The following is a 23316-nucleotide window of genomic DNA, read 5'->3' as shown; positions in this document are numbered from 1 at the left end:
TTTCCAACATGGGTGTCACACCATGTGACCTATGACAACATAATTATGATTATTACAATCTGCATGAGTAGTCACACTGATGGTGAAAATTTTGTGTCAATCTGACGAGTGGTTGCAGACAAAACAGAGAAAATGAGAATGGAAGGCCAGACATATTATTATTAAACACGTAAATACAGGCAAAAACACTTATGCATTTCACTACTTATCAGACAGGCCCACATACACACAAACGCACACACACCCAAAGAATCAGACCAATGGTCTTTATTCGGACCTTCAGCTCACAGGGACAGGTGAAGACCAGTGTCTAACTTGGACCAGTGTCTAACTTGGTCGAAGTGGGCTGAAGACCAGTGTCGAACTTGGACCTGTCCACCTCGTGCGGTCTTCAAGTCGGTCGGTCCGGCGGGAGGCGAGACGAACCCGGACACCGGCAGGCAACCCTTGCGGTTCCTGCGGGAACTGGGTTCCTGGAGCTCTCAGTTGTGGTGAGGAGGAGAAGGACGTCGTTGACCACGACCGGCAAGACAGGCTCCTTGGGACGTGCGCTCCAGCAGGCTGGGATGTCCAGGTCGGGAAATGCTCTTCCGTTCCTCTGCTTATTCTCTCCTCTTTCCTCCACTCTGCGCTCTCCTTTGTCGAGGAAGGTCCCTTATCCAGGAAGGTCGCTTGTCGTCTCTCGATCGCGAGGGTTCTCCCTGACCAGCTTCTGGCTCCCCTTTTATCCATCTCCGCCGGGCCGACCCTTCCCCCCTCGAGCCGCGGAGAATTCCGGGCCTGTTCGTTTCTCTGCAGCACTGCCGCAACGCAACACTCATTTTGTTGATGCCGTTGCGGAAGATGAGGTTTTCCACTGAAGCGAAATCCTAACCATAAAATAAATCACAGTGCATGGACATTTATTTACCGATTAGACAAGGGGAAGGAAGCTATCGATAAAACACATACTTACCGATATAACTAATCTATAGGACCTGAATGTTGTGTGCGATAGGTTTCCAAATTCGTAACAATATGTACAGATGAATGGACAACCCAAAAACATTATGCCTCTGGCGACTTCTTCAACAGAGGAATAAAAAAAGTTTTGAGTTGTTACAAAGCGACGAATCACCACATCATGGCAAGATTGCTGAGAGGTATGCATGCTCGCTCTAAGCTGTCCAGCTTGAGGTCGAATCCCGACCCAGTTATAAACTGTCATCCCGGTGTTTCAAGGGTTGGGTGATTCATCAATGTGTGTGCCATCTCTCGGATGGATGTTAAACTCGTCATCACATCTGCCAGAATCCCTCCCCTCTCCTCTAACCCTCCGCATGCTCCACTCCCCTCTCTCCCCTCTTCCCCCTCTCTCTCTCTCTCTCTCTCTCTCTCTCTCTCTCTCTCTCTCTCTCTCTCTCTCTCTCTCTCTCTCTCTCCCACCCATCTCCCTCCCTCTCTATGCCGCCTTTCTCCGTTTCTCTCTCTCCCACTCCTCCACCTCCCTCTCTCTGCCACTCCTCTCCCTCTCTCTCACCCCTCTCACACCCCTTCCCCTCCCTTCATTATCCCTCTCTCTCTCCCACTCTCACCCTCTTGCTCTCCCACCCCCATCACTCTCTCTCCCATCCCTATCTCTCCCACCCCACTCTCTCCTACCCATCTCCCTCCTCTCCCTCTGCTTCAGTTGACTGTTAAGGACTGACGATTTAGTTCTGAACTTAAATCCGCTTCCCCAGAGTGAAACATGCACGGATCAGATTCACAGTGATCCGACCGGAGGGGTGCAAAGGTCACTGCATGTGCGAGCATGCATGCCTGCAGGCAGATAGTGTGGGTTTAAAATGCTCCTGCCCAGTTTTATAGAGAACCTGGTGGTCAAAAAGAAAATGTTGATGTTTGGTGGCGTTTTACCACCCTTCCCTTCCGCTTGGCTAAAGGAAAAACATCACTGACAGCCAATTCCACTTATAGCATAAAATTAAATTTATAAAACACCAGCACCAATTACAATTTAGAATACATCAATATAATTATTTTCTTCCACAATTCCCCCTTTTTCCTTATAAGGAAAATTTAGAATAATTATATTACACATGATCACCATAAACGTTACTGGAGGAGAAAAGATATCTGTTACACAAGTTCAGTCAACAATGGCAGCGAGTACTCATATCAGAAGAATGCTGGATAACGACCATTTCAATAGTGTCCCAGCCATGTGAGTGAGTGCGTTTCCATTTATTTCATGGCCTGTTCATCAGCATCTGTCACACATTGAAAAGACATGCCACCCAAAGTCAGAAGATAAACAGGTCAGGGTGTAGATCGTGCAGCACCCAATGGGAAACACAGTCGAAGCACTCCTTGAGCTGAAGAGAAGGTAGATCTTGGCAGGTAGGAGCTTGGGCCCGACACTGGGTTGAAGAAGTTTAAAAGGACTCGAGTGGTAAACAGAGATCCAACCCCAACAGAGTTTGGGCCCTCGTATCAGCAGATTCCGCAATCAAGGTTGATTCATCAAATGAGCTGTGTACGTTGAATGCAGCCGCGGTGGCAGCACGAGCCCCAACCCACACCATTGAACACATGTTGCAGAGGACTCGCCGTGTGGACCTTCAGGGCCTTCGTTGTGCATTGAAGCAACCACAGCAAGTTCATGATGTATTTGAAGAGCAGCAATCCGCGAGTATGGTTAAGGACATTCCTCCAGGCAGGCACCACACAACAGCGACGTTAAGTCGTTGCTTTGCAATAGTTTGACTTATCCAACCTTCTCCTCAGTGGGTTTTTTCTTTTCTTTTTTTTCCCCCATTGCTCATCTTATCTCCTCAGGAAGGGGGTAGTTTCATGATCACGTGTTGAATGCCCAATCACCCAAATCTGGGTTCTCCCCATCGTCCAATCTTTCAGTGGAAGTTCTTCCAAAGCTTCATCAGACGAAATCGTACATTGCATGGTTCAACTGCTCTCAACACTCCGAAACAAAGAAAATATCAAAACAAATAAATACAGCTTAAACCTCTGTTTTTTTTTAAAACAGGTGACAAAAATTGTCAAATCATTTGTCAAATTTGTCATCAGGCGAATATCTTTTAAATTGCAGCTCAAACACTCCGTCCACACATTTATCTTGAACCTTCCCAAACTTTATCACTGTCATGGGGAAGGCATGGGAGATTTGCCCTCTTTCTCCTGATTGGCCACTCTTTCTCCTCTCTCCAACTCGGTTAAAACTCCACCTTTTAAGTGCATTATTTATCCAATTTCGCTTAAACAGCTTTATGGTCTGTCATTGTGACAATAAATATTTTCTTTTAAAATCAAAAATTAAAAATAAAGTATTAGTGTCTATCCAATTAAATCTTATGAATTTACCCTGACTGAATCGATCAAAGGGTTACATTGGGTTGTTTGCCATTGCCTTCCCAGCAGTTGTTTGGACAGGAATTTGTCTTTAACATATACATTATACATGAACGAATGTTAAATCTATCAACTTCAACTTTTTCAGACGAATAAAACCTTCGGAATATATTCCACATTCACAATTGTGATTTCACAATTTATCCAAAATCCCTATGGCTTTTAACTAAAACTTCAACACTTGCTTCCCGAAATGGACTTCACTTTAAACAGATTCAGTGGAGAGGGTTGGCCCGTACAGTGTAGCTCGCGACCTTCGCGTAATCAACACAAAACCAAAAAATAGCATGTAAAGTTATCAAACAGTGAGAAAACCCGAGCCTTGATCCATTTGACTCCCACAGCTCAACCAAAGCACGAGTCCGTCCCCAGACTGTCTTGCCGAGGTGTCCACAACCATCCCATATTACCCTATGAATGTCCATCTCTCTTCACGCTTTATCTACTGCAATATAATTTCGAACAAGACATTCATGTATCACATCGTCCAGCAATCTCCAATTCCCCATCGAGCTCACAATCGCTTCCAATTCAGACCCCCACCGATTGAACACACACACACACACACACACACACACACACACACACACACACACACACACACACACACACACACACACACACACACACACACAGACACACACACACTCTCGCGACCTTGGCATTACCAGCACCAAACCACGAACAGCCAGGCTGCTTTAACTCTCTGCCTGAAGTTTCTTTAGTTGTTAAAAATATCGCCAAAATCCCAATAGAGCACATTTCATTGCAGTAAAATCTATTAGATTCGCACAAGTTCCATTTCTCCACTCACTCAGCAACACATGCAGATCAAAGCAAATCTCCAGCCACGCTCCCAGCCGGTCAATCGTTTCCTGCACCCGACAAAAGGTTTCGTGAAAATCATTGCATTTACAAATCCGTAACGCCTCCACACAATACAATACAACAGCTTCACAGCAAGTTAACCAGAAATACAAACAGGTAACTCTTACCTATTTCACACTTCACCATTGTCCTTGCTCGTTTACCTCGCCCATTTACCTGGCTCGGAAATATTACTTGCACGTCTCCAGACCTCTTAATTTCCATCCGTCGCATCCTCCGTGGCCTTTTTTTATCGGGTCTACACTCCGACATTGCCACCAAGAGGAGACCTATCTCAGCCTCTCTCACTCGCTGCTCATCGGCCTCTCAGCCGCTGCTCTTCAGCCTCTCTCTCTGTCTCTCTGTCTGTCTCTGTCTCTGTCTGTCTGTCTGTCTGTCTCTCACAGAATCAGGTCCATATTTGTCAAACATCTACCTCTCGCATGTCCTTTGCGCGGTCTGTGGCATGTCGCTTCGTTATACCCAATGTCATTACTTTTTCCCACCTGTATTTCCCATCTTGCAAACAGGTCACAAATACCATATAATCCGTCAATGCTCAAAAATACAACAAAACACAAAATGCAATAATGCTCTAAATGCTGGATAGCACTTTTCTAAAACAACTATAATACCTATCGTTTGAACCACATTGATTCAATCCACACAATCACACAGCGAGATGGGAATCAAACCCTTCTCTTATGTTATTCTCTGTACCCAGTACAGCCCAGTGAGCCAAGTACCGAACTTGCTCAAGGTACTGCGAAGACTCTAGCTTCCCGTCCAGAGATCACGATCTCTATTCAGCCTCAGGCTGAAGCAGACCCGAACCGCGGCGGAACCTCTCAAAGGATCCCCTCAGGCCTATCAATAAAATTCTCTGGCATGTACTTTCCTTTGTTCTCGATGTATGTTACCCGATAAGGACAGCCCCGTCATCAGAGGGAAAGGGCGAACGCTCTCCGCTTCCCATGCTCAAGCAATTGCCATCCATAGACCGCCTCCAGGGAGTTAGTACATCCCGGACGAGCCCCCATTTGTTGTGGAATTTATTTCTTAACGTTTTATTAGCTTTATTACTTTTAGTTAACCATTTAACCGACTCGATGTAACTCGTGTTACTCAAATGAAAGACACCGATTAATTCACTACCACAACGAGAAAGTACATCACATCAGAGAGTTTTATTATACTTGGTACTTGGCTAGTTCCAAGGAGCACAAGTCACCGAGATGGTGAGACATCTTCAATGATTTGCACAAAAACGGGATTACATTTCCTCGAATTTATAATGCTATCATGGGAGAGTGGAGGGGGCAGTCAAACCTTAAACAAAGAACTCCAACTGCAATACGTGTCTTCGACGTGGAAAGCAAATGATGTAATCATAACAAAAGTTACTGTTATCAACCAGGTCACTTTGTCCATAGCAAGAGATTCCGTTTATCAACATATAGGTCAAAGACTCTTGGCTAAAGGAAAAACATCACTGACAGCCAATTCGATTTATAGCAAAAAATTAAATTTATAAAACACCAGCACCAATTACAATTTAGAGTCCATTAATATAATTATTTTCTTCCACAACGACGACAACAATGACAACAGCAGCAACATCATTGAGCTGAGGAAGTGAGGCAAGAAAAGCCAGGAACATATCAATGTTGTTTCATACATAAGCATCTTCATATCTGGTTGGTTGTCCATGATTATCAAACATGGTAGACTAGTACCATATATTTCTCTCACCTTTCAAAACCAGTCTAACATCTGCCATAGTTAACTAATGTGAATGAATCCTGGCTGTATCCAAGAATGTCTCGTCATAAATGTGATGTTCTTTGGCGTGGGGGACATTTTGATAAAGAAACATCTTCAGATTTTGAAAACTATATTTTCTGTGAAATTGCAACTTTGTTTGTTATTTTCACTTCTTTCCTTTCATGATTATCATTCTCAATCACAACCATAACACCCGGATGAAATGGCTTTTAATGGTGGATTATTTGAATTTTACGGTAAACAAGAACGATCGTTGAGCGAATCTCCTGCATTCTGAAACCGAATATTAATGGATTCACAAAGGCCGGTGTAACTGCACTCAAAAGAGCCAGGATAAAATCAAACATGGGAAGTTTTACAAATCGCTTCAACACCATCATAACAATAAGTGCAATAAACTGCGCTAAAGATGCAAACAATTGTGTAAAACATGTGTGCAACGCTTTTATATTTGCTTCTGTGGATGATTTACTACATTTACGAACAATACACCAAGTGGAGTACATTGCTGTAAAACCGGTGAAACCAAACACAACATATTGAAAAAATAGAGAATGAATGAGAGAAGGATTAATATTTCCACAAGCTGATCTTGCAACATGTGAAGAAACACAGACTACATCACGAACGACCACAGAGTAGTTGCAGTACCCCATTGTTATTGGTACAACAACATAGCTTACACTCAACAACAACCCGATTGTCAAAACTACAACAACAAGTTTCACAGTACCACCTTTGTTCACCATCAGAGCCACATAACTGTACGGCCAGAAAATAGCCCAATGTCGGTCAACGTACATTAACCAGGTGGTGAGAGACTGCTGAAACAATGTGCAATGTATAAAAAACAACTGAACCAAACACTCATTAAACGATATTATTTTACGTGTTGCAATTATTCTGCTGAAGAAGCTTGATATTCCCACAACTCCCCATAAAGTGTCAGCGAGCGACGATAAAGCAATGTACAAGAGCATGGGTGAATGTAATCTACGATAAAAACAAGCCGCTATGATTGCGGCATTGAGAGGGATTGAAATACACATAATAAACGTGAAAACCGACATGATAACTCGCCCGCCGTAATCCAAAGGAATGTCCGAAACATCCAGTGTGACAGTGAGAGGCAAATATCCCACAACGTTTGTGTTCATGTCTCCTGAAAAGACATTATGAAAACTGTTATAACTTTTGTAATATCAAGATCACAATGATGATTACAATGCAACATTTACTTCGATAAACATCCATGCACATCTCACAATTTAATTTGATAGCCATATATATTGACAATGTGTAGTGTTTGGTGAATAAACACTGAGACAAGACTTTGGAATTTGAAGCTAAAGTTATGTTGGTTTGTCCTGTTCTCTTCCTCTGGAAGCAGGACAAGAAACAGGACAGTGCCATCAAGGTACTCATTTTGCCAACCTCAGAAGGATGACATGCGGAGACAAACCCACCTGGTTATAATTCAACAGTGAAGTGGGACTTGAACTCAGGATCATCGGATACCAAGCCCACCACCCCAACCATTAAACCGACACCTGGCAGAAATGAGTGCCAGCTTGCTCGGATCCTATGATGCAGTGGCGACCTGTCCAGGAGTGTGCCCAATAGCTAAGGCGAATGCTTCGGCAACACGAAAGACTCTACACAGAGTATGGTCCATACAAATCAAGTGACAAAGTTAGAGGTTACGAGAATTCAAATCAACTGGAAGGGGTACCTGGCGAAAATTTAATTTCACCCTTTAAGAATAATGCGAATAAATTAATGAAATATCAGCTGCTGTTTCTTTTCTCACCTGTGTTGCAAGTATAGCGAAAGGCAATGTATATTCAGATGTACTGTTTGATAGTGCGATATATTGCTGTTATTTGAATAAAATGGAAAAGTTGAAAAACAAGTATTGAATACAGCAAACGTTTCCTGAATTCAATCGACAGGAGAAACTTGATTGAATGAGACTCGCCATTATTAAAAGGCAAGAAGAAGATGGAGGAAGAGATTTTGTGTCAATGTAAATTGAAACTGACTCATCTATCGTCACCTTACTCAACTATTTCACACTAATTGCAGCCTTATTCAACAATGTCATACTGTTCGCAGATTGGGCTTGATTATTGGTATCCCCTGTCGGACACTCTTTGCCGGCCGAATGGACGCAGGCAGGGATGGATGCAGACAAGCAAGCATTGTGCTCCCATTATATTATAGATTATTATAGATTATAGATGAAATACACAAACGTAGCAAATAGGCTTCAAGCTCATACAATCGCAACATTCTCAAATATATAATCACGGCATAAATACCACCTGTACATGTGTTTAATATATTAAATTGAGCAAAGTCAGCAAAAACACATGGATCCATTGCAATGGCATAAACATGTGTTATGCACGATTCCAGCATTCCAACGATATTTATTCTGTGCACTCCCTTCTTGGGATACACACATCACATTTATACATAACACAAGACGAAGTAAGATTCTATGAGATGCACCAATCTATCGAACTCTACTATGAGATGCACTCTACTTTATGTGCACAATCACTTACTTGTATAGTATCCAGAAACTTTCGGTCTTCATGAATATGTTTGATCCAATTCTCTGTTATATATACGCTAAGCACAATTCCAAAGAGAGACCTTGGGCCAGAGGGATTCTGAGATTTTGGCCAAATTAGGACTGTCTTCTTTGATTGTTGATTGTTAAATACAGTGGAAACAGCAGAAGGGCACTCAGTAAAGCACATACCTCCACCCTAGAATGGCTGATCCAAGAGAGCATATCTGGCCCAATACATCTTTGAACTATCATACTATATATCGTTTTTGAACCCTATCTCTCAATGGTGAAAAATCACTTTAAAATTCTCGTAGTTGGATCCGGATACGGATCTTCACCAAAATAGAAACAATTTGTTGAGGGGAAACAACCAACATGCCCACCATGTTTCGTCCAATCCATCCACAACTTTTAGAGATATCCTGTACACAAACAAACAGACACAAAGGGGTGAAAACATAACCTCCTTCACCTTCGGTGGCGAGGTAATGAAAAATATATTCCGTTTAGTGCTCTCATCGAAACTCGTGGAACATGATTATTGGAACCCAGGTTCAAATTCCCTATATCGTACTATCTGTTCCAACAGGAATGCCATGAATCAAAATAGGCCTTCAATCGAGTTGAGATACCAAAACTACATAAGAACACAACATTTAAAGGACCATTAATGCTTTGGCGAAATTTTGATTCACTCAAATACAAACAAAGTGTATGCTCATTCTAATTAAAGGGGGAATGAGTTGAGAACCAAATGAAAACCCAGATCAATAAGAAAGGCACTTGGTAGGGCACATCCCTCTGCTATGCAATGCAAGATCCACGAGAACATATCAAGCCCAATACATTTTTGAAATATCATGCTATATATCGTTTTTGTCCCAATCTCTCAATGGTGAAAAATTACTTTTGCAATTAAATAACTTGTATCCAGATCCAGATTCTGATCTTCTCCAAATGGAATCATTTCTTCCTTGTCATACACCAAACTTGTCCACATGCCTGGTGTTGGCATAATAGTTAGGGTCGTGGGCTTAGGATCCCAGGATCCTGAGTTCAAATAATTCACCAGTTGAATTCAGTGACCTGAAATATACATCCTCTTCAAATTTCAATCAGATGTAAATTGAGGATTTGAGAAATCCCACCTTAGTTGTTGACCTTGAACCTATGTTGACCTTTTGACCTCAAAAACAAGAAGCTTCTTCCTTATGACAAACTCTACCATGTGGTGAAGTTTCGTGAAGATCGGTTTGAAATTGTGACCTGCAGGCAATAAAGAGACAGACAGACAGACAGAAAAAATAACAAATTTGATGGACTAATTGAAAAGAAAAATCTTCGATTTTGCAAGGAACGAACAAACAAACACAAAGAAGACGTCATGCAGAGTATGATACTTGCAAAATCCATTAAAAATTTTGACCTAAAAATTAATTGGTGGTTTAATTCAAAGACCAAATATGTAACTCCTCTTCAAATTTCAAGTCAATTTGATGAATATTGATAATTTTGGAATTTTCCCTCAGTTGACCTTTTGGCTTATGTTGACCTCAAAAATCATTGGTGGTTGAATGAGTTGACCTGATATGCAAATCCTCTTCAAATTTCAAGTGAATGGAATGAAAATTGAGCATTTCAGTAATCTCACCTTTAGTGATGACCTTTGGATTATGTTGGCCTCAAAAAGAATTGGCTGGTTGGATTCAGTGACCTGAAATAGTTACGGATTTTGGAAGCCTTTTGCACACAGACAGTCAGCGGTCCCTGTTGCTCAGTTATCTCGATAAGTATGTGTTTATCGTTCCGATCCCGTCCCTATGTTTAATGGGTGATTAAGTGTATCTGCGCTGCGAGCTATTTTGGAGTTAGTTTTTTTTTATAACAAACAAAAACAATACCACCTGCTTCGTTCCGCCAACCAACCAAGCCTTCGCACTCCGACTCCATTTCCCACGTGTTTTTGGCTGAATGCGTGGGCGGAGTCTCAATCGCCTCAGATCAAGGCTCGGCTCCGAAGAAGAGCATGGAGCGTATCCTCCAGCCAATGGGAAGCCAGAATACCAGTACTCACTTTGGCAGTACATATGCAAAAATCGAAACAACCCTCCCCTAACCAGCTCATCTCGACCACACCACACGAGGTGGAAAGGTGCCCGACCGAACTATTACCCTCAGCTCGCCTTACCTGCGGAGCTGAAGGGTCAAATAAAGACCATCCGGCCCCATTTCTTTTGGGTGTGTGTGTGTGTGTGTGTGTGTGTGTGTGTGTGTGTGTGTGTGTGTGTGTGTGTGTGTGTGTGTGTGTGTGTGTGTGTGTGTGGCGCCCTTCCTGAAAGTAGAGACTGTTGAGTTCCTGTGTTCATTGTAAATTGCCTTTCTTTAATTTGGATAACTCTGCTCTTTGTCACCCTCTCCTCATCATAAATAAATCCCTGTTAAATGTACCAGCACGTTGCCTGTCGTTTCTTCCATTGACCCAGCACGGTGCGGGCTTGATAAGTACTAAGGCCGTTTGTGCCGTAAGTTGTCATTGTGGATCTAGTAACTCCCGCTCGGTTATGCCGGACCAGAGTCGGTAAATGCGACTCGGTTCGCACAGAGTCGGCCGAGGGTGTAGATTCCCCGGTAGCGAGAAAACGTGAGTACTTCGGTAAATTGGAATAGACAAGTGGACCCTTCCTCACACGGTCGAAATATTGGCGACCTCTGTCCTTTAAGTGACCCGTCGACTCCAGAGTTATCTGGGGTAACGACCTTTCCATTCCGATTTTTGGTGGGAGACTGCCCAACTGCTCCATCTGGTGGTCATCCTTGCCACCGAACCCCGGCCCATGACAAATTGGTTTCAGGAGCCGGTTCGAACCCCTCCACCTCCAGAGAAATTCACGGGACACGGATCAGGGGTGCACGGAGAAAATCCCCTCCCCCCCCCCGGTCCCTCCAAAGTAAGAGTGTAAATTGTTCTCAGGACGCACCATGGAGGGCGAAGACAGGCTGGAGCAGGTGGGTTCAGACCTAAATTTAAGGGAATCCATGGTCCAGGATCACACCCCCATGCAGGAAGACATTTCCCCACAGCCAAACGCAAAGGTTGCTCCCACAATCGCCTGGAAACACAAACGCAAACTTTATATAATAAGTAACCTAAATAAATGCACATTTTCAGCTGGTATAACACGGAAACGATCACAATTTATGTATATTTCCATCAAATAGCAGCAAACTTGGGGGAAATCTTGAATATATCAAATGGCCCAATGGTACCAGGGTGGCCTTCACCATATTTTGAAAATACAGAGTGAAAAGAGACAGAAAACGTTGAAAACATGAGTCAGACTGAAGTGCACAGTTGGTTATGTAAATGCATTTCATGGCAACTTGACGATAAAAAATACCAGAATATTCTTAGCCATACCCTTCTCATACTCTTTTTGGCTTGCTGAGTCCTTTTCTTAACTTGCCTCAACTTGGTACCATCACCAGCTGAGGGCTTGCTGTGTTAATCTGAGAGAATGGTACCATCCCAGCCTTGGCTGGATGTTGGCAAGCTAAAGGATGAAAGGGTAGCTGAGGAGTTTGCGAACAGGCTGAGTGGGGATTTGAGGGGGGGTCTGGATAAATTGACCAGATTCGCAGTGCCAGGCTGAATGGCAGAGCTGAGCTGATCAGGGAATTGAGGCGTAAAACTGTACGTGTGCTGAGGGTGGAAAAGGAGGCCTATGTGCGAGGAATCTTTGAGAGAGTAGAGCATCACCTGTGGTCAAGTGAATCTCATCCTGCTTTCAGGGGAATTTGCACTTTGCGTTTCCCCAAGTAAAGCCCGTCCCTCAGTGGACTGCAATGAGAGCAGAGGGTCGTGGGCTCTTGAGCTAGGAGTCCGAAGTGAAGGCCCGCTGGGCCGGTTACTTTGAGCGGCTGTATCAGGCTGATCCAACAGCTGTTGAGTTGGATGTCGTTGGTGTTACTATCAATATTGCTGACCTTCAAAATCAACTGCATTCGAACTTTGTTTGTGGAAACTCAGGTTGCGGTGAAAAGGATGAAATGAGTAAAGCTCCTGGGATCTGTGGCATCCATGATGAACTTCTCAAGGCTGGTGGAAATGCTGAAATCATGTCGTTGCACGTAGTTTTGTGCTCTGCCTGGAACGCAGGTATCATCCCAATTGACTGGAAGGGGGACCTTGTTGTCCCTCTCTGGAAAGGGAAGGGTTATCGCCAGGACTGCAATAACTACCGATGGGTGACTGCTCTCAGTGCAGGGCAAGGTCTTTGCTCAGAAAACTATTGATGGGGTTCACCACCATCTGCTTGAACAACAGCACCAAGAGCAATCAGGCTTAACACCAAAGGGGTCAACGATTGACCGTATCCTTGCCTTTCTAGTCCTCAGTGAACACAGATGGAAGTTCAGGCAGGGGCTGCTTGCAGCCTATGTTGATCTCTGCAAAGTGTTCGATTCAATAAATGAGGAAGCACTCTGGTGGATTCTTGGTCTTTGTGGTGTACCAGCAAAATTGATTGATCTTATGTCTAAGCTAAACTCTGGTACTGAGAGTGCTGTGAGATGTGGTGATACCATCTTCAACTTATTTCCAGTTGTTACTGGACTTTGTCGGGGGGTATAATGCCCCACATACTTTCCAGCGCTTGTATGGACTAGATTCTGGGGAGGATGTCGGAGAGATCAAGCTGCGGTGCATCGTTTGGAAATGCCAGGATCTCTGACCTTGATTTGGCAGATGATGCAGTCATCAATGCGTAGACTCTAGATATCCTTTTGGGGGCCCTCGAGGTGCTGAATGAGGAGTCATGGATTCACTGGATTATGGGGTGTGGCGTTGGCGGGATCTGTGTAGGAGGAGGAAATTCCGAGTCTTCAGGTCATTGGTGTTTCTCGTCTTGCTCTGTGGATGTGTGACTTGGACTCTGACCAAGATACCTGACCTGACCTGAACTCTGCTTAAAGGCCCGGTCACACCTTGACGTTTTAGCCAGCGATGGCAACGTATTAAAATGTATGTAAAACGCTGCCTGACGTTGAACTTTTGATGGTTTTTTTTCGGACGTATTCATAACGAGTTGGTCGTATGCATAACATATTAGTAATGGACACAGAACGTTTCGTTGTGTTATAGATAACTTATACCAACGAATGCTGAACCTGTTGTTGGCCAACACAACCTATGCCCAACGATAGTCTAACTTAGGCATAGCGTGTTGCACGCATCGCCGACGATGTCGTGACGTAGCCTATTAAAAGGCTGACGCACAACGATTCGAATCATAACTGCCGTAGAAATGGAAGTGACAACATCGCGGTCACACCTTGGCGATCTTGCCAGCGTATGCCGACCTAAGAAAAATGTGTCTAAAACGTTGGGGGCACGTCAAATACGGTATGAGTAAGTTTGGTATACGTGAGTAGAACGCTAAAGTACGCTATCATATGTCATAGTAAGTAGAGTACGTCAATAAATTTTAAACATGTTCAAAATTTTACGACGTACTCGGCATATGACACACGTTCCGCATGCGATGGGGATAAGTTTTACACCCGATATGTGGACGCTTACACACATCCACAAAGGCTACTTATAAGCTACTCATAAGTCGAAACACGTCGCGGTAATGTCTTTTTTACGCGAAACTTATTTCTAACTTATGTTTGACGTGCTTTGAACCAATTCTTTACGTAGTCCCAACACACATCGATGTATGTAGACGTATTCCAATGACGTCTTCCGGTCCACATAAAAAATAAATGAACGTGTTTCTAGCTTACAACTGCCATATAAAGACGTGTTCCCAGCGGTTTTGGGAATTGGTATATAAAAATGCTGCTCATAAAAGGGGAACCCAACAGTGTTTTCGAGTCCTTTTTGAGTCGATGTCCATGTCAGCAGTAACAGTATCAGTATCAGTATCAGTATTAGTATTAGTATTAGTAGTAGTTTGTTCATGTTGGCAGTAGTAGGTGAGTGTGAGGGGGAGGGTGTGGGTTATGATGGATCGTCCTTGCGTTTAACGATTTAACGATTTGAATGATAAACTCAACGATTTAAATGGCTGCAACTCCACTATTGAAAGTAGACGCTTGCGCTCAACAATTAGATTTTTTTTACACTTAACGACTTTTAAACAGTACCACTCAGCGATTTTCATTGTTTACAATGAACGATTTAAATTGCTGTCACTCGCCTTTGTTTTTTGACGCTGGCGCTCGGAAATTTTAATCGTTTCTATTGAACTTGCTAAATCGCTCAAACCCCACTATTGAAAGTAGACGCTTGCGCTCAACAACTAGATTTTTTAACACTCAACGACTTTTCAACGGTACCACTCAACTATTTTCATTGTTTACAATGAACGATTTAAATTGCTGTCACTCGCCTTTGTTTTTTGACGCTGGGGTTTGGAAATTTGAAGCGTTTCTTCTGAACGTGTTAAAACGCTCAAACTCGACTATTTTAAATAGACGCTGCCGATGGACAATTGGAATCATAGCCAAGCTCGACATCGAAGTGTGAACATCCTCGTCATGCCGAAGAAAAGTTTGAAGAATGCTGCAACTAAGTGTCCTGGCCGTGGCCATAGACTCTGACGCAAGGACGATCCATTATACCGACGTCTTTCAGCCTATGAGTAACTTAAAAGTAACGTCTGTCGATGTGTGGCAACGATCGCGTAACGTGCCAACAACACGTTAATCATAGGTTAGAAATAAGTTTCGGGTACGCTAAACATTACGTCGGCGTGTCTCAACTTATGATTAACTTACAAGTAGCATGTGTTGACGTCTGTCAACGATCGCAGACCGTGCATACAAGCTGTGGCCAGCGTAGCGGAACGTATGAATCATACGCCGGCATACGTCGTGAAAGTTCAAGCATGAAAAAATTTGAAGACAACCAAAAAGTACAACGTATAAAGCCAACGTACAACGACGTATGGCAGTGTTTTTCAGCGTGCTCTCAATGTTATCAAAACTTACCCATAACGTATTCAACGTGTGCCAGCGTTTTAGAAAAAAAACTTCAAAAATCGGCATAAGTTGGCGAAAACGTCAAGGTGTGACCGGGCCTTAAGGCCCAATCACACCTTGACGTTTTAGCCAGCTTATGCCGAATTTTGAAAATTTGTGTAAAACGCTGGTACATGTCAAATACGTTATGGGCACGTTTTGTATATGTTAAGACCACGCTGAAAAACACTGCCATAAGTGGTAGTACGCTGGCTTTAAACCTTGAACTTTTGGGTTTTCCTCGAATTTTTTCATGCTCGAAATTTTACGACGTATGTCGGCGTATGACTCACACGTTCCGCTATGCTGCCCATTGGTTGTAGGCACGTTATGCGATCATTGACACACGTTGAAGCACGTCACTTGTAAGTAACTCATAAGTCAAAACACTTCGAGGTAATGTTTATCGTACCCGAAACTTATTTCTAACCTCTGAGTAACGTTTTTTAAGCATGCTGCACGAACGTTGTTCACACTTTGCAACACGTAACTTGAAAGTACTACTACTACACTACTACTACTACTACTACTACTACTACTACTACTACTACTACTACTACTACCAACATCGACATCAGTAAATTCTCTCGAACTACGACTGTTTCTACTACTGCTACTACTCATACTAATACTACTACGACTAACTTGGAAAACACTAAATTCTCTCGAACTACTACTACTACCAACATCGACATCACTAAATTCTCTCGAACTACTACTACTACTAATAACATCGATATCACTAAATTCTCTCGAACTACTACTCCTTCTACTACTGCTACTACTCATACCAATACTACGATGACTAACATGGAAAACACTAAATTCTCTCGAACTACGACTACTACTAATAACATCGACATCACTAAATTCTCTCGAACTACTACTACTACTCATAACATCGACATCAAATTCGTCTACATACGCCAATGTGCGTTTGAGATACGTTACACTTAGGTTCAAAGCACGCTATTCATAGGTTCAAAGCTCGCTACTAATAGGTTCAAAGCACGTTAATCGTCGGTTAAAAATTAAGTTTCGGGTATGCTAAACATTACCTCGATGTGTTTCGACTTATGAGTAACTTACAAGTAACGTGTGGCCGACGTGTGTAAACGATTGCGGAGCGTGCCGAGAACTTATGCCAGCGTATGCGGAACTTGTGAGCCATACGTCGAGTATGTCGTAAAATTTTCAGCATGCTTGAAATTTCACGACATACAAGACGTACCACGTAATATGCCAGCATACTTCATTGTTTTTCATCGTGCTCCTAACGTATACTCAACGTACCCATACGTATTCGACGAGTCCCAGCGTTTTAGACACATTTTTCATAGGTCGGCATACGCTGGCGAAATCGTCAAGGTGTGACTGCGATGTTGACACTTCCAATTTTCAGGCGGTTATGATTTAAATCTGCGTGCGGCAGGTTTTTAACAGAGAACGCCACGAGTTCGTCGGTGATACGTGCAGCGCGCTATGGCTAAGTTAAACTATCGTTGGGCATAGGTTGTGAACGCCGACAACAGTCTAAACATTCGTTGGTATAAGTTATTTTTAACACAAAGAAACGTTCTGTGCCCATTACTAATACGTTATGCATATGACCAACACGTTATGAATACGACCAAAACTTAAAAAAAAAAACTCAAAACTTGTATATGCCAACGTTTTACGTGCATTTTTAAACGTTGCCATTCCTAGCTAAAACGTCAAGGTGTGACTGGGCCTATACCAGCTGAAAGTGTGCATTTATTTCGGTGACTTATGATATTAAGTTTGCGTTTGTGTTTCCAGGCGATTGTGAGATCAACCTTTGGGTTTGGCTGTGGGGAAATGTCTTCCTGCATTGGGGTGTGATCCTGGACCATGGATTCCCTTAAACTTAGGTCTGAACCCACCTGCTCCAGCCTGTGTTGGCCCTCCATGGTGCGTCCTGAGAACAATTTACACTCTTACTTTGGAGGGATCGGGGGGGGGGGATTTTCTCCGCGCACCCCTGATCCGTGTCCCTTGAATTTCTCTGGAGGCGGAGGGGTTCGAACCCGTTCCTGAAACCAACCGGGGTTCGGTGGTGAGGACGACCGCCAGACGGAGCATTTGGGCAGTCTCCCACCAAAAACCGGAAAGGAAAGGTCGTTACCCCAGATAACTCCGGAGTTGACGGGTCACTTAAAGGACAGTGGTCGCCAATATTTCGACGGCGTGAGGTAGGGTCCACTTGTCTATTCCAATTTACCGAAGTACTCACGTTTTCTCGCTACCGGGGAAGCTACACCCTCGGCCGACTCTGTCCGAACCGAGTCGCATGTACCGACTCTGGTCCGGCGTAACCGAGCGGGAGTTACCAGATCCACAATGACAACTTACGGCACAAACAGCCTTACTACTTCTCAAGATGGCACCGTGCTGGGTCAATGGAAGATACAACAGGCAACGTGCTGGTACAGTTAACAGGGATTTATTTATGATGGGGAGAGGGTGACAATGAGCAGAGTTATCCGAATAAACGAAATGCAATTTACAATGAACACAGGAACTCAACAGTCTCTACTTACAGGAAGAGCGCCACAGACACACACACACACACACACACACACACACACACACACACACACACACACACACACACACACACACACACACACACACACACACACACACACACACACACACACACAAAAGAAATGGTGCCGGTTGGTCTTTATTTGACCCTTCAGCTCGGGAGGGAAGGCGAGCTGAGGGTAAGAGTTCGGTCGGGCACCTTTCCACCTTGTGTGGTCTGATCGAGATGAGCTGGTTCGGGGAGGGTTGTTTCAATTTTTGCATATGTACTGCCGAAGTGAGTACTGGTATTCTGGCTTCTCATTGGTTGGAGGAAACGCTCCATGCTCTTCTTCGGAGCCGAGCCTTGATCTGAGGTGATGGAGGCTCCGCCCACGCCTTCAGCCCAAAACATGTGGGCAATGGAGTCGGTGTGCGAAGGCTTGGTTGGTTGGCGGAACGAAGCAGGTGGTATTGTTGTTGTTGGATATAAAAAACTAACTACAAAATAACTCGCAGCGCACATACACTTAATCACCTATTAAACATAGGGACAGGATCTGAACTATAAACACATACTTATCGAGATAACTGAGCTACAGGGACCGCTGACTGTCTGTGTGCAAAAGGCTTCCAAATCCGTAACTATTTCAGGTCACTGAATCCAACCAGCCAATTATTTTTGAGGCCAACATAATCCAAAGGTCATCACCAAAGGTGAGAATACTGAAATCCTCAATTTTCATTCCATTCACTTGAAATTTGAAGAGGATTTGCATATCAGGTCAACTAATTCAACCACCAATGATTTTTGAGGTCAACATAAGCCAAAAGTTCAACAGAGGGAAAACTCCAAAATTGTCAATATTCATCCAATTGACTTGAAATCTGAAGAGGAGTTACATATTTGATCTTTGAATTCAACCACCAATTACTTTTTTTTCGGTCAAATTTGTTTGAGGGATTTTGCAAGTATCATACTCTGCATGACGTCTTCTTCTTGGTTGTTTGTTCGTTCCTTGCAAAATCGAAGATTTTTCTTTTCAATTGGTCGGTCAATTTTGTTGTTTTTTCTGTCCGTCTGTCTGTCTGTCTGTTTATTGCCTGCAGGTCACAATTTCAAACCGATCTTCACGAAACTTCACCACATGGTAGAGTTTGTCATAAGGAAGAAGCCTCTTGTTTTTGAGGTCAAAAGGTCAACATAGGTTCAAGGTCAACAACGAAGGTGGGATTTCTCAAATCCTCAGTTTTCATCTGATTGAAATTTGAAGAGGATGTATATTTCAGGTCACTGAATTCAAATGGTGAATTATTTGAACTCAGGATCCTGAGATCCCAAGCCCACGACCCGAACCATTAAGCCAACACCAGGCATGTGGACAAATTTGGTGTGTGACAACGAAGAAATGATTCCATGTTGGTGAAGAGCAGAATCTGCATATGGATACAAGTTATTAAATTGCTAAAGTAATTTTTCACCATTGAGAGATTGGGACAAAAACGATATATAGCATGATATTTCAAAAATGTATTGGACTCGATATGTTCTCGTGGATCTGGCATTGCGTATCAGAGGTATGTGCCCTACCAAGTGCCTTTCTTGTGATGTGTGTTTTCATTCGGTTCTCAACTCATTCCCCCTTTAATGTGAATGAGCATACACTTTGTTTGTGTTTGAGTGAATCAAAATTTCGCCAAAGCATTAATGGTCCTTTGAATGTTGTGTTCTTACTTTAGTTTTGGTATCTCAACTTTATTGAAGGCCTATTTTGATTCAGGGCATTTCTGTTGGAACAGATAGTACTGTATAGGGAATTGGAACCTGGGTTCCAAGAATCATGTTCCACGAGTTTAGATGAGAGCACCAAACGGAGTATTTTTTTCATTACCTCGCCACCGAAGGTGAAGGAGGTTATGTTTTCAACCCTTTCTGTCTGTTTGTTTTTGTAACAGAATATCTCGAAAAGTTGTGGAAGGATTTGGAAGAAACATGGTGGGCATGTTGGTTGTTTCCCCTCGACGAATTGTTTCGATTTTGGTGATGATCCGCATCCGGATCCAACTACTAGAATTTGAAAGTGATTTTTCACGATTGAGAGATAGGGCTCGAAAATGACATATAGTATGATAGTTCAAAAATGTATTGGGCCAAATATGCTCTCCGAGATCAGGCATTCTGGGGTGGAGGTATGTGCTCCATTGAGTGCCCTGCTGGTGTTTCCACTGTATTGAACAATCAACAATCAAAGAAGACAGTCCTAATTTGGCCAAAATCTCAGACTCCCTCTGGCCCAAGGTCTCTCTTTGGAATTGTGCTTAGCGTATATATAACAGAGAATCGGATCAAACATATTCATGAAGACCGAAAGTTTCTGGATACTATACAAGTAAGTGATTGTGCACAAAAAGTAGAGTGCATCTCATAGTAGAGTTCGATAGATTGGTGCATCTCATAGAATCTTACTTCGTCGTGTGTTATGTATAAATGTGACGTGTGTATCCCAAGAAGGCAGTGCACAGAATAAATATCGTCGGAATGCTGGAATCGTGCATAACATATGTATATGCCATTGCAATGGATCCATGTGTTTTTGCTGACTTTGCTCAATTGAACATATTACAGGTGGTATTAATGCCATGATTATATATTTGAGAATGTTGCGATTGTATGAGCTTGAAGCATATTTGCTAGGATTGTGTATTTCATCTATAGTCCATTATAATCTATAATATAATAGGAGCACAATCTTGACTTGTCTGCATCCATCCCTGCCTGCGTCCATTCGGCCGGCAAAGATTGTCCTACGGGGATACCAATAATCAAGCCCAATCTGCAAACAGTATGACATTGTCGAATAAGGCTGCAATCAGTGTGAAATAGTTGAGTAAGGTGAAGATAGATGGGTCAGTTTCAATTTACATTAACACAAAATCTCTTCCTCCATCTTCATCTTGCCTTTTAATAATGGCGAGTATCATTCAATCAAGTTTCTCCTGTTGATTGAATTCAAAAAACGTTTGCTGTATTCAATACTTGTTTTTTAACTTTTCCATTTTAGTCAAATAACAGCAATATATCGCCCTATCAAACAAAACATCTGAATATACACTGCGTTTCGCTATATTTGCAACAGGTGAGAAAAGAATACGAAAACAGCAGCTGATATTTCATTAATTTATTCGCATTATTCTTAAAGGGTGTAATTAATTTTTCGCCAGGTATCCCTTCTCGTTGATTTGAATTCTCGTAACCTCTAACTTAGTTACTTGATTTGTATGGACCATACTCTGTGTGGAGTCTTTGTTGGTGTTGCCGAAGCATTCGCCTTGGCTCGAGGGCACACTCCTGGACAGGTCGCCACTGCATCATAGGATACGAGCAAGCTGGCACTCATTTATGCCTGGTATTGGTTTAATGGTTGGGGTGGTGGGCTTGGGATCCGAGGATCCTGAGTTAAAATCCCACTTCCCTGTTGAATTATAACCAGGTGGGGTTGACTCTGCCTGTCATCCTTCTGAGGTTGGCAAAAGGAGTACATTGATTATACTGTCCTGTTTATTGTTCTGCTTACAGAGGAAGAGAACAGGACAAACCAACATAACTTTAGCTTCAAATTACAGTCATGTCTCAGGGTTTACTCAACAAACACGATACATTCTCAATATATATGGTTATCAAATTAAATTGTGAGAGATGCATGGATGTTTAACGAAGTGAATGTTTCATTGTAATCATCATTGTGAACTTGATATAACAAGTTATGACAATTTTCATCATGTTTTTTCAGTTGACATGAACACAAACGTTGTGGGATATTTGCCTCTCACGGTCAAACTGGATGTTTCGGACATTCCTTTGGATTACGGCGGGCGAGTTATCATGTCGGTTTTCACGTTCATTATTTGTATTTCAATCCCTCTCAACGCCGCAATCATAGCGGCTTGTTTTTATCGTAGATTACATTCACCCATGCTCTTGTACATTGCTTTATCATCGCTCGCTGATACTTTATGGGGAGTTGTGGGAATATCAAGCTACTTCAGCAGAATAATTGCAACACGTGAAAGAATATCTTTTAATGAGTGTTTGGTTCAGTTGTTTAGTATACATTGCACATTGTTTCAGCAGTCTCTCACCACCTGGTTAATGTACGTTGACCGACATTGGGCTATTTTCTGGCCGTACAGTTATGTGGCTCTGATGGTGAACAAAGGTGGTACCGTGAAACTTGTTGTTGTAGTTTTGGCAATCGGGTTGTTGTTGAGTGTAAGCTATGTTGTAGTACCAACAACAATGGGGTACTGCAACTACTCTGTGGTCGTTCGTGATGTAGTCTGTGTTTCTTCACATGTTGCAAGATCAGCTTGTGGAAATATTAATCCTTCTCTCATTCATTCTCTATTTTTTCAATATGTTGTGTATGGTTTAACCGCTTTTACAGCAATGTACTCTACTTGGTGTATTGTTCGTAAATGTAGTAAATCATCCACAGAAGCAAATATAAAAGCGTTGCACACATGTTTTACACAATTGTTTGCATCTTTAGCGCAGTTTATTGCACTTATTGTTATGATGGTGTTGAAGCGATTTATAAGACTTCCCACGTTTGGTTTTATCTTGGATCTTTTGAGTGTAGTTACACCAGCCTTTGTGAATCCATTAATATTCGGTTTGAGAATGCAGGAGATTCGCTCAACGATCGTTCTTGTTTACCGTAAAATTCAAATAATTCACCATCAAAAGCCATTTCATCCGGGTGTTATGGTTGTGATTGAGAATGATAATCTTGAAAGGAAAAAAGTGAAAATGACAAACAAGGTTGCAATTAAACAGAAAATATAGTTTTCAAAATCTGAAGATGTTTCTTTATCAAAATGTCCCCCACGCCGAAGAACATCATGTTTATTACTGAACATTCTGGGATACAGCTAGGATTCATTCACATTAGTTCAACATGGCAGATGTTCGGCTGGTTTTGAAAGGTGAGAGATATAAATGGTACTAAATGGTGCCCCACAGAATTCCAGGAAATTTGAGATTTTGAGATTTATTTTGCCGTATTTTACCATATCAATAAACGAACATATAATATAGTGTA

General features: G+C 42.5%; 1 long non-coding RNA gene across 1 annotated transcript; it reads right to left on the bottom strand.

The window, feature by feature from the left end:
• Window positions 1-1623: 1623 nt before the first annotated feature.
• On the bottom strand, window positions 1624-8654 carry LOC147033217 (uncharacterized). Its single transcript, XR_015055492.1, has 3 exons — window positions 8631-8654; window positions 7129-7222; window positions 1624-4283 (listed from the first exon to the last, which is right to left on the bottom strand). It is a non-coding gene; the product is annotated as an uncharacterized LOC147033217 (long non-coding RNA).
• Window positions 8655-23316: the final 14662 nt, after the last annotated feature.

Source organism: Eptatretus burgeri, chromosome 2 (assembly GCF_056783735.1).
Source record: "Eptatretus burgeri isolate ZD-2024b chromosome 2, Ebu_testis_v1, whole genome shotgun sequence".
NCBI classification, from domain to species: Eukaryota; Metazoa; Chordata; class Myxini; order Myxiniformes; family Myxinidae; genus Eptatretus; species Eptatretus burgeri.
The sequence above is the reverse complement of the archived record's forward strand: the minus strand, read 5'-3'. Positions and strand labels throughout refer to the sequence as shown.